At 40.0% G+C, this 13185-nt stretch overlaps 1 non-coding gene across 1 annotated transcript; it reads right to left on the bottom strand.

Moving 5' to 3' along the window:
* Nucleotides 1-10503: 10503 nt before the first annotated feature.
* TRNAH-GUG lies at nt 10504-10575 on the bottom strand. Its single transcript has one exon. It is a non-coding gene; the product is annotated as a tRNA-His (tRNA).
* Between the last annotated feature and the right edge of the window lie 2610 nt (nt 10576-13185).

The raw sequence follows: 13185 nt of genomic DNA, 5'->3' as shown, positions 1-13185 counted from the left end.
CTTTCTCTGGCTCTCCAGTGAAATTCCTCCTTCTTCCCCTTTCCTCCTTCTCCTCTCCTGAGACACAAGTGAACTTTCTCCTAACTTCATTTTTTTCAGGCAGCAAAATTTAGTTTTGCTTCCCATGCTGAGAAGCTTTGAGCTGTCTTTGACTTCACTGCAGAAGAATCAGGAGAATGATGAAAGAAAGCAGATCAGAATAAAGCACTTTCCACTAATTAAATATTTAGTCACACTTTAAAAAGCAGGATACTTGTAATGAATTCTGTTGTACTTTTATCTTGGCATATTTTAACACTACTACAGGTTCATGAAAACTAGCTTTAATATATTTAGTGGTCATAATTAAAAAAAAAAAAAGAAAAAGAAAACAGGTTGTATAATTTCATCTTTCCTACGCTGCTGCAAGTAATTTTGTATATTATATAACCTTTTATTGACAATTAAAATGACTACAAAAAGCTCTTTTTAAAGAAGAGATGTACTTTAATAATCAGCTACATGGTGGCATCTCTTGTAGCAGCTTTGGAAGCACATTTTAAGCAAGTGTAATGTTATATTCTGGCATTTCTTCAGGACCCTGTTTCTTCCTGACAACGTTTTATTTTACAGAAGTGTAAAAGAAGTGACAGGTTATTGTGTATGTAATCATGGTTACTTTTTAACTTCAAAAACTGCTCTCTGATCTTAAAAGCTTTTAATTTGTTCATAGGCACAGGTTTGTACAAGCCCTGTGCAACATCTGTGCGCTGTTTTAATGATTAGGTGTAGTGGTAACTTGCTCCCAATCCAAAAAAGTTTAATTAGATTTGAAAAGTGGGTTAAGCTCTTACCTGACTTTGACATGGATGTTCACACTTTGAACCTGGTACTGAAAGGTGCTATGGTTTTCATGGAAAAATGTCACTTCCCAAATCCTGCTGAGACTGGTGGGTTTCAAGGTGCTCGGCATCTCTGAAGACACAGTCAGTGACTTGTTGAACTTCACTCAGCATACATGGAATAAATATCTGGGAACTCTGTAGTTCGAGTTCTTTGTAGTACAAGTCTCACGTGCACTTCGGTAAGGTTAGGAATTTTCAGTGAAGATGCTGAAATATGTACCTGATCCTTCAATGATATTAGGGGTCAAGAAAACATAACTGTGTAGGCCCATGTTCCAAAATATACTTTCTCCACTACTCCAACATGCACTATATCACAAATACTCCTCTTTAGGAGGTATTTTATTTAAAAAGACCAAAACTCGGTGACTAACAGCATCACAAACATCATCACAGTTAAAATACAATGTTTACATATTGTCGTGTGCACAAAAATTTACATTTCATTCAACAGATGACTAAATACAACTAAAACTAATAATATTCATCAGTAATATTTTTAACCTTGTAGTCTGTCCAATGGCATTTAAGGAAGCCTATATGTACTTCAAAATAACTTAAAATTAGTTAAAGTGTTTCCATTTTTGAAATTCATTCATCCATTCATTCAAAAAATCTTGAAATAATTAAGCTTGTTCTCTGTATTTAATACTTAAGTAAGTAGAATGTCTTTAAATAGTTCTTGATATACATTTCTTTAAGAATTATGGCTATTTCCTAATAACCAATTTAACATCTTTGTAAGAGCCTGAAACACCTCTACGTTTTTAATTTGTAGTAGAAGTAAATGTTGGATAGTTAGGAAGGATGGAATTAATTTTTAAACAATGACCAAAATTTGCTGCTTTGGTAGAGCTATATCTACTTATGTAACTGGTACATTTGATACTCTTCGTGTTCAAGCAAAAATACATTATTATTCTGAAAAATACACAGGTGCCCTTAGGGTCATTTCACACTTCAGTCATTCCCTTGTCCTCAACATTAGTTGCAGAAGTCCTGCTGATGTTGCCAGGAGCTGCACTGACCCCGTAAAATTTCTTCTTGTGCAGCTGGATCCGGCCTACTATCCAAAATCCAGAGCAAGGGGTGAGGTTTACGGTAACACCTATTTATAATTCCTGCTTGCTCCAGAAAGCACAAGCAGGGAGTGAAATGGGATATGTCTGCCCAGTTAGGTGATCTGAAGCCCTCAGGCGAGTGAGCACTTCTGGGCTTTAGAGGAGGGACAGGGTATGACCTGGGTCTGTGACCAAAATGCAGTCCTCTGCCACCCTTGTAGGTGTCACTTGCAGCTTCACGTTTAGTCTTCCTTGCTTTGGGCTCGCTTAGTACATGGCAAATTTTGCTAAAAAGTTTAATTCCTAACATTCATATTTCAGCTGCTCTTATTCAGGTGCCTTTTGGCATACCCCAGCAGGAGCAGATTTGAACTGCAGGTCAGACTTGGATACAGCTGAAGCTAGAGCAATCAAGGTAATCTCCCTCCCTGCACTAAAATGGCTGGATAAAAGGAGATATTAATAAAGCGGAGGTTTAATATCAACATTCAGAGGTAACAAGCCGTTTGCTCTGCATTTCTATTTTTTATGATGTAGCTCTCTTTAAGGATTAAGGTTTTAAAATTTAAATTAAAAAAACCAACCTACAACAGCAGTGATGTAGGAAAATATATCTATTTGCATTGCGTGGAGATCATGTGGTCGGTATTTCTACCAGAGGGTGCTGAGAATAGCCCGTTGTTTTTGGATGTGTCCTGTAGAGAGCCTGAGGGAAACGCGAGGACTTCTTGAATGGTGCCATGAGTCCTGGCTGCTACGTGCCCCTTAACCCAGCACAGCCCCCTCTGGCTGGGTCTCAGAGCTGCTGCTCATTCCCACTCCTCTTAGCTGGCCCTGCAGCTTCATGTCCATGCACCAAAGCCTTTCTGAGAGGTGTGTGCCACACAGCGCTCGCTCTGGTTGCTGCTCTCTGGTCACCCCGCGTGAGGGTTTTCCCTCTCTGCTTCTGGGCACACAGGAGAGGTACGAGAGGACAACAGGGAGTGCTTGGGTCTGGCAGGGAATCAGCTGCTCCTGGTGTACACGGTCACACATCCCTTCTCTGTGTTGGTCTCTAAGCACAGCAAGCTTTCAAAATGCCAGGAGATTTTCACTGCAGAAATACCTCTGAGTATTCATTTACATGAGTATCCGTAGCTCCTCGGCTCCACACAAACGCTTTCACCTCCAGAAGCTTACCTTTCTGAGTATTTGCCAGCAACAAACCCAGCAAGCTCCAAATACTAACACAGCACAGGTACATGTTTTAGGTCCCCAAGAATTAGGAAAGAGATGCTTGCTGTGCTTAGCCTGCTCGGCCTGCCAGTAAGGGCAAGGCAAGTGTCCTGTGGCCGTGCTTGGACTCCTGCCCTCCGGCCCTTGACATGAATGGTTGGTGGCTCTTTGCCTCTTGTCACCTCCACCCTGGTGTCACCCTTCCTCACTCGGCTTTCTGTCAGATCACTGGGCCAAATGCTGCAGGAGGAGATCTTCCCTTTCATCTCCTGCTGGGCTCTTTCCTTGGCCAGGACCCTGTTTGGATGTGTGACATTCAGTCCACTTCTACTTTTAAACCCTTCTTGTAAAAGGATGCTATTTTCTAATTCTCTAGCTTTAGGGTCTTTCATTTAAATTTGAAGCCTTCTGCTGCTCCCTCCACTTTTATGACATCCACCAATATGACAAAAAGTCAAAAGTATATAAGCTGAAGCCCACAGAGTACTTAACACAATAATACTACCTGCAGAAATTACAGTTTAAAAAAGAAATCCAACATCATTTAATTTTTTCATAAAGGTTTTTCAAAAAGACCATGAAAAATCTACCTAATATATTCAGATTTAGTATGTCAGGCAAGGAATATATCTGTTGCCATGTTGGATTTTTTTTCTATGGTTATGCAGATCAAGTTTTAGATATTTTATCACCTATTTGAAAGGAATGAAGGGTCAGGTAGATTCTGGTTGTCTAACAGTTCGCCATAGTCGGTCATTGCTGCTAATCGTTTTCATCTTTAAAAAACACGAGGAAAGACACAGGTAATTATATTTTAGTGTCCCTCTGCAAGGTATTACATGTCTGCCTGTAAACTGCAACAAACTGGTATCAGACAAATTCAATAAGCAAGCATACTGCAATGCACGGGAAAGTTTGATATTCACTGAGTGTGGAAGCAGATAATTATTTTCCAACAAGGAATGAGATACAGTAATAATAGTAGTATTGTGTAAGCAACACGGGTTAGTTTCTACTTCCAGATACATAATGTGCTGGCCATATTTCTGAGCGAGCCTTTTACTGTGCCTACAGTATTATATAATGCATTACTGCGCGCACACAAGAGCAAATTGTTGGGGCATTCACTCATGCAAGCGGCGTGTGTCAAAGCAGGCTGCTGAAAGCTGTAGAAGTTTCCATGTATTATCAGTAGTTATCTCGTAGCAAATCGAGAACGTAAACTTCCCTAGCATGCTTTTGAGAAAATTGCATGTAAAGTGTTTCAACACCAGAAAGACTGTATTCAATGACCACAAGTTATGAGTATTAAAAACCATTTAACACTAAACATAATGTACAGCCTAGAGTCAGCTGTGAGAACAGTGTGTGTGCATGAATACATTTGTTAAAAAAGAGTATATTTAGCAGCAAAATCCTCTAGAAACAGAAGTTTAAGGGAACTTGACTATTGAAAACAAAGCTATATTTCTTAGAAAATGCGTTATGCATAAAGAACTGTTATAGGTATACCTGCTGCATTTTTAAAATCTATTTCTCTGTGAGGATATGTACTGAAAGGGTGGCCCAGTAAATGAACTGAAAGGAAGTTAGGAGAAAAAAAATCATAAACTGTATAAATGAAAATATTGTTTAGAAAAGGGGAATAACAGAGCACATGACATTACCTCACCAAAGAAATATGATTGCATATTTTAAAGTAACATTTTCTTATTGATGGCCTGGAGTGCAGTGAATGTAGGAAGAGGAGTGTAACCAGGACGTCATTGGTGACCCTATGGGAACAGAGAAGTTTGCAGGCACTTTGCAGACTGTGTGCAGACAGACCCACTGAGTAAAAAGACAGAGGGATCATGGAGTAATGGAGACTTCACAGTATCTTTGCACTCATTTTAAAGTGCAAATAGTAGAATCAGTATCAAACCTGAAACCCAAAAATAAACAAACAATACTGATATGTATACTGACTTTATTGTATTAATCAAGACAGCTCCCTCATTTCTTACATGCTTCTGACTTACTGCAACTGGTTGAAATACTTGTGAAATGAATCAGTAACACATATTAAGGAGGTATGGTGTTTTTCTCTATTTGTTGTTAATCTTCCTGATGAGGCTGATTTGTTTTTTATTAAAAGTCTGAGTGATGCCACCATCTGCTGACTTGGGATCACTGTATCAGATAAGGCACTATTTCCTTCTACCACCTGCTGGATGGGATACAGCTGGAATTCAGCTGATGTTTTTGAATACTGGTGACAAGATTATAACTCTTTCTGTAAATGGTATTTTAATCTAGGTGTTTCCCCAGGATTCTTCTGAAAATTTTAGCTAGTTCAAAAGGCTGCATTGAATTAAAAAAATTGGACTCTGATGATCCAGATTTTAAGAATTATGCTTTCCTATCTCTTAATTTACTTTGGTTCCCTACCAAATCCAAGTATTGAATTTACTTTAGATCTTCTACTTTTTTTTTTTTTTTTAATCAGTTGGTACTTGTTTTGCATTGGGTTACTTGGCTACAAGATGTCAAGCCACAGAGGATGGCACAGTACCTGTAATAATAAAATCTCATTATTTATAAAGTAGGATGTAGACTGTCCAGGTACTCCAGAAACAGAAGTAGGGTAGCCACTTAGAAATTACCATAACTACTCTTTTTGTCTGAATAGTTTACAAGAACGCAAACGTGACATACCTCCACATGCACACTGATTTAATGTGGCCAGTCTTAGAGAACGGCTGATTTACAGGTAACTCTCTATTTAAACATAGAGGTAGTTTTGTGTCCAGAAGGAAGTGTGCATTTCAGCAAAGCAATTTTCCGTGTAAATGGTTTACATGCGGTTGGATAATTCTGTGAGTTGTATTACACAATGCACAGATCTGTATGTCAGCGTATCTCCATTGCAACTTTTAAGAAAACCTTATTTTATTAACATTGAAAAGCCTTTTCTCGATAGGATAAACCAGAAGTGGAAAACATGCAGTTTGTCTATAAACATTTAATTCACGTTTTCTGTGCACATAAATGGCGCATTGTCTTCTGTAGTTTGAGATGATCAGAGGATGGGGTAGTAGTAAAGATCTTGACTGATATCTCTATGCTAGGATGTGTTTTCAAGAATAACTAGCACTAAACAAAGTTTCAAGAGTATCTAACAAATTTCATAAGTTTCAAGAATAGGCAATTAGCCAAAGGCACAGTTGCTCTTGTTTGGCAAAGGTGCAATTTAACAGTTTTATTTCTGTAGGCAGTCAAATTCACAATAAGAAATGCTCTCAGACTTTTATTATCTATTGAATAAGACTGCTCATAATTGTTTAAAAGTGTCATAAAAGAGCTTATCATTGTGCATGTGTGGGAGAGTAATGCTAAAATCACAGTGGACCTACTTGGGGTTGCTCATTCTTTAATAACAAATACATTATTGAGTACAGAAGCTTAATATATCTTTGGTTTTAGAAATGAAAATGTTTAAAAGAAGAGGGAACTGGTCTTAGGAAGGAAAAAAGAGGGAGTGAAAGTGTCTTGTTGCTAGATAGCTCAAATTCAAAGTGGTTTACAACTGACCCAAATATTGTCCATTTTGTGACTCTCCAAGTTCTTAAATCAAATGTTCTGGTGAACATTTAGGGCTTAGCAAACAGGATCTACAACACAAACCCCTTTGTTTGGCAGGAAAGTTAGGTTGTCAGTAATAGGTATTTGGATTTTGCTAGTCACTAATGTTAAAGTTTGTGTCCTAGTTACAGAAGCACAAACACTCTGAACACTGGTTTTAGTGAAATGCCCTGGCTTTGTACCTCTCACTTGTTGGAAGTGACTTTATAAATCTTACATCAAGTTGAACAGTGGCATCTCAGAAAAATAACATAAGCTCTTAATAAATCACTTTTTGAAGCACTGAGGAAAGCATCCTTGTACCAAAATACCAAAATACCCAAATCCCACCATTTAAACATTTTTTGCACTTTGTGACCTGTCCATCCTCAAATCTGTTCACAAATCTAAACATTAAAGGAAAATATTTCGGGTCCTGTGTGGCAGTATACACAACTATTAGCTTTTTGTTCAGGGGCTGAAACAAATTTTTATTTTAATTCCTTTGTTCAGACCTGATCTAAATATTTTCCTGACATTCTTGACTAGAGAATGTAAAAGGGAAATCTGGAAAAGCTTCTATTTTGATGCCACTTCCTTCAAGCTTTCAGAAGTAAAGCAGGGGACTCCAGATATAAGGAAAGAAGTTCCACTCCATAACCCCAGGCTTACAGACCTCAACAAGAATGATGCAGGATCCTGGAGTTTATTTTCTGTCGCTGCCATAACGAGATATGAAACCATGCTACAGAAAGCTGATCTAACTGCTATACTGTAACAGATTTTCCGCTAGCAAAATGGAAAGTATGTGGAAAATATATAGTGGAACATCATCAAGAAAATGGGTTACAAGCATGCCCAGCTTACTCTACTGCATAGCTAATGGAAACATCAGATCAAATCTCCTTTGGATGAAACAGGATTAAACCTGGGCTTTCCCTTAGATCAATTCTGCAACTGATGGCTGGGATAAAAAAGCTCTCATCCTTCATTAGTTTTGTAAATCTAAAACTAAATTCAGCAAAATCATCTAGTGAATGGAAATTTGTTTATCAAAATAAAAATCTCAGTGTATTCCCCTTGAATTTGTAATCAATTAGTCCAGTTGGGGCATCACTGCCTTCTGCAAAGACAGCACATACAACCTGACTATTGGGAGGTAACTCTTCAGATTTAATAAAGACAGAGATACAATATTTCCAAGCCTTACAAAATAATGGATTCCAAACCAGAGTGACTGAAGTAACTGAAATTAATTAATTTTGGTAAGCGTCTTAGTGTACATACTGGAGAAAATGTCTTAGTATACATACTGGAGAAAAACAACAACAACAACAACAACAACAAACACGACAAACTATTAAAAGCATATATGATGTTTCTATCAAGGAAAAACACTCCTTTTATAAAAGGAGGGTTCCTCTACCCATAACTCAGCTTTCAATATTGAGTGTGTACAGACCAGATACAATAAACACAGTTCCACACATACAGTTTTTTATTGTTTTGCCACTGGAGCCCTCATCCATCCTTTGTCCTGGTAGTCAGTTTTTCTTGTGACTCTTCAACTCGGAAAAATAGTGTATGAGGAGAGGTTAAAAAACCATGTATCTGAATGAACAGAATGAAGATGGTAGCTGGTGGTGTGCCAATTCAGTGACTGTCACCTGGCAGAGAGCTAACAACTCTGTTCCTAGAAGTTTCTTGCAAGGCGTGAAGCACATACTGTCTCCATGAATGGTCTGTTAATGCTATAGAAAATTTCACCCTCCCTTTGTCTTCAGCAATTGTGTACTCAGAATTATATATTCTAATATACGAATGGTATTCTAATATTGAATGACAACATCTTGCCCAGCGAGACACAACTAAGGTCCATGAATCTGAGATGTTGCTGTAATATAATGTCAGAACAGTGAAGTTAGTGCAAAAGAAGCTCACAGCCTCTCCGAATCGCAACACAGTGATATGAGGCTGTCTGATGATACTGTTGTAGCCCTAGTGATATGCTCTTACTAACCTTTTTTATTTCTCTGTACAGCCATAGTAGCACAGTGAATTCACTTCAGATGCTTCTGAATCTTTCTCTTTGTGCAGTTCTCTCATGTGGACTTTTAACACAAACTTTCGACTTTGAGGAGTCTAATTCCTGCTAAAGACAGCATTTCTAGAGGGTGCGAAATAACACTGCAGGATAACACATTCAAGCACTGGTTTAAATTACCACAATGAGGAGCTTTTTCAGTTGCTATTAGCAATTTGATGTTCACATGATATGACTGTTGGTAGTGTCTTGCAATATTAAAGCTACATTCTCTTGTGGAGTACTTTTAGGGTGTTGCCCAGAGTGAGACTCTTGAAAAGGCTTGGTAGCTAGGACAGTGCTATGTGAGCCAAATTATCCCTTGCATAACTAACAGGGTTGATACGAGAGATGAATTGGGGGCTATGTCTCCTTAGTGTAGGAATACTTTCTCTTGAGCCAAAGTAACAGCTGCAGTGTTCTTGTGACTGAAAAAAAAATAAAAAAAACTTGCATTTTTGGCAGAGTGCACATGCTTTTGTCTTCACACTACAGAAATTCTTATTTTTCTGAATGATTTGTGTGGGGTCACTCGTGAACCTCAGGTTGGAAGTTTTTTTTCTTATGCACTCACCTCCATGAGTACGCGGTGACCTACACTTGTCTGGCCTGGAAAGCTGAAATTCCTCCGGCTGATAGTGACAGGTGCACTGTGCTGACGGAGCTCCAAGACGGGGTGAGGTTCAGAGCAGGATTCCTGCCCCGGGGTTAGCAGAAAGCACAGAGCTGTCTGCCAGCTCCTGTCCCGGGACACTGAGCCCATGTACTTCCACGGTGATTGCACAACCCAGGGTGTGATACCATGTAGCTGGCACACGCTTCTTCACTTTCCTTCCCAGCTGATTTGTAATGATATCAAAGTGCCTGTCTTCACCTGTAATACAAAGAACCTATTTGAATCAGTCTTTAAATTAGTAGCTATGACTGTCTGGCATATATTTAATTATTTGCAAATAATAATTTTACCAGTAAGACAGCATTTCATTTTCTCAAATTGTCAAAAGACAATACTGCAAAATTATTCCCATCAAAAGTAATGCAAGATCCCAATAAAAGCTATGGGAAACCAGTTCCAATTACACAGTATGGCATGTCTTATCACTATGGCAGTCACTATGTAAGCCTGTATTTCACACGATGAAACTTGGCAAAAGGCTGCATGTTAAATAACATAAGAGTAATGAACTTCCACTTACCTTTGATTAAGGGAAGAGTAAATGTGCAGACATTAACCTTGGAGTAAGTGATCACTGTTGCACAACTATTATACATTGTTAACATGGATAATAACAGAAATGCATATATACCATAGGGCAAACCCCACCATCTGAAAATCTTTTGAAACATGCTAAGAATGAAACAGATTATTGCATCAATCTGTTGAAATAATTTGTAATATTGTTCAAAACACCTATAAATTTCTACTGGACTCTATAAAATTTCATTGATTTCACAGAATCACAGAATCATCTAGGTTGGAAGAGACCTCCAAGATCATCTAGTCCAACCTCTGACCTAACACTAACAAGTCCTCCACTAAACCATATCACTAAGCCCTACATCTAAACGTCTTTTAAAGACCTCCAGGGATGGTGACTGAACCACTTTCCTGGGCAAAAACTGTCAGAGCCCGTGTGCCGTGGTACCGCCGGGGCGATGCCGTGACTCGGATTCGAACCGAGGTTGCTGCGGCCACAACGCAGAGTACTAACCACTATACGATCACGGCACACTACTGGGGCTCTAATTTCTCTCCTGTTAAATTCTCTGGGTTTGTGGGCTCATCTACACGCTCACATTGAATTGCTCCTCAGTACCCTGGTGTCCTCAGCACCCGCACCGCACACAGAGTAGTGCCCTCCTGGGTTGCCAGGCTGGTGGAAGTCACAGTCCCTCCAGGGAGGGAGGATCAGACCATGCCAGGGTAAGTCTCCTGACTTACCTATGAGCTTCTCCAGCAGCACCCCTGCTGTCCTCACACCCTCACCCATACTTATACACTGCTCAAATCTCACAGATCTTGGCATCCTGCTCCCAAGACTAGAGAAGACCCTAGAGCTCTGTTATCCAGGGCACATTTTTAATAAACTTAGGCCCTTTATTAAGACCCTAAGGCAATTTAGCCTCTATTTTACTTGCGTCAGTGCCAATATTTCATTGTGACCTCTATGTTGTCCTCCTGTACTGTGGGGTCTCCTAGACAGATGCCCTCGCGCAGCCCTGGAGCTGCAGCTGGGCTGGTGGGTGGGCAGCCCTTTGCAAGGGGTCAGCAGGGCTGGGCAGGATGGCATGGTGTGTGCCTAAGGAGGAGAAAGCAGGGTGGAGAATCAGACTAACGTGGGCTTAAAGTTATTTGGAGCACGCCCAGAGACCTTGCTAAGTGGCTCTGATGGTGTTCTGATGGATGATGCTGCCAGCTCCAAGTCTCACTGGAGAAGCCAAAGCTGCCTGCAGTGGCAGTGGCTGGGCACGCAGAAGAGCCCAGCTGTCACCACGCACAAGTCACCTGCATGAATCCACCCAGACAGACGTCTCCATTCAACTGGGCACAGCAGAGCTGTGGCACTGAACAGTGCTCCCTTCAGTGCTGAGTGTCTGGGCACGGCCAGCCCGCTCCCGGTGACAGTGGCCTCATTGGCCTCGAGCAAGGGGGACTCAAGCCACTCCTGAGCTGGTGCCAGGGATCGGGTGCCTCCATGGTGTATGTCCTATCACAGTACAAATATAACCTCTGGGACTTCTCAGGACAAGCATCAGTCAAGGTGATGAACACAAGAAGTGACTGAGCAGATTAGTGCAACGGGCTTTGTCTCTTGACGAGAACGGTAAATAAAAAGCCTGGAGGATTGATTTAAATTGTACTTCACGAGACAGAAAAATGCCAAGGTATAGTAATGAGGATGTAGAATACATACTTCATATAGTCTCCTTCTCCGAATAAAATTTGTTCATCTATCTTGTTTTTAATAACAATTTCACTTAAATGCAGCCTTTGCCTTTTCTAAACAACAGGCTTTTATCCTGCTACTATCTTCCACGTTATGATTTTCAGTCAAACCGCTTACAAAAGACCACTTTAAAAAAGCGGAGGCAAGGACAGCCAGAATGATTTAATAGCTAATCTGTGGTAGAATGTACTGGAGCTAAGGAGGAAATTCATTAACCACTAAATGTGCATTTTTACAAATCCCACTCTTTTATCTGGAAAGCCTTATCTGCTGCAGTGCGTTAAGTGTACACTGCAAATATTTGAATAATCATGACATAATTGCGATTCATTTGGTCCATGCAGTCCCACTGAAACCCAGAGGAAAGCAAGTGGTTTCAGAGAGCACACAATATCCTTGTATTTCATTCATTTGCAAAGTAATTGGCACAACACGCTTCATTCCAAACATTTCCACTGAAAGAGATAAGTGAAAAGAATAAACAGTGTAAATAGATGGATTTATTTCACTAATGTAGGAGGCGTTTTAAAGGCAACTGTTCAATAGCAAGCTTTAATGTCAGCGCAGATTTAATTAAGTCGGAATACATTACATCTCTGAGGACTGTGTTTGCAGTTGTAAACCAGCACAGTCCCATGGCCTTAGCGGGAGCTTTACCCATCTGCAACTTCCAGCCTTGATAACATGCCAAATATTTTCAGTTGCTTCTCCTTTCTATTTGTTCCATTTCTTTGTAGCTTTTCTCCTGCTTTTTTCCCTCATATCTCTGTTCTTTCAATAGGGCTAATGATTCTCTTTTTCCAAAGTGAAGGCACTTTGGTCTCTATGGATTTCTCCAGGATCCTTTTAAATGTGTTTAATAGAATCAAAGATTTATTTGGGCAGGAAGGAGCCTCTGGTGGTCATCTAGCCCAAGGTCCTGCTCAAAGCTAATTTCAAAGTCAGATCAAGTTGCTCGGTGACTTCTTGTCCCGCTGAATTTCAAGTATCTACAAGGATGGAGATTGCACAGCCTCTCTGGGTCCTTGTTCCAGCACTCAACCCCTCATTTATAGCTTTTTTTTTTTTTCCATATATCCAGTTGGAACTTCCCTTGCTGCAATTTCTGACCATTGCTTTTTAATTGTTTAAGTGTGCACCTGTGAGAAGCACCTGGCTCTGTCTTCCCTATACCTCTCCATCAGGTGCTTGACACAACTAGATACTCCTTAGCCTTCTCCTTTCCAGGCAAAGCAAACTTCATTCCTCCGCTTGTTTCAGTTCCAGCCAAGCTTGGGCCTTCTTAATTTTGTGTGCCTGGGTGGTGCTTCCATATTCATTAGGGGTAGTTCGTTGTGACTTTCTGTAGGCTTTCATTTATTTATTTATTTGCTTTTGAGTTCAGTCAGGAC

The sequence above is a fragment of the Cygnus olor genome, chromosome 1, assembly GCF_009769625.2.
Source record: "Cygnus olor isolate bCygOlo1 chromosome 1, bCygOlo1.pri.v2, whole genome shotgun sequence".
NCBI lineage: Eukaryota > Metazoa > Chordata > Aves > Anseriformes > Anatidae > Cygnus > Cygnus olor.
Note: the sequence above shows the minus strand (reverse complement) of the source record. Positions and strands in the feature narration are given on the sequence as shown.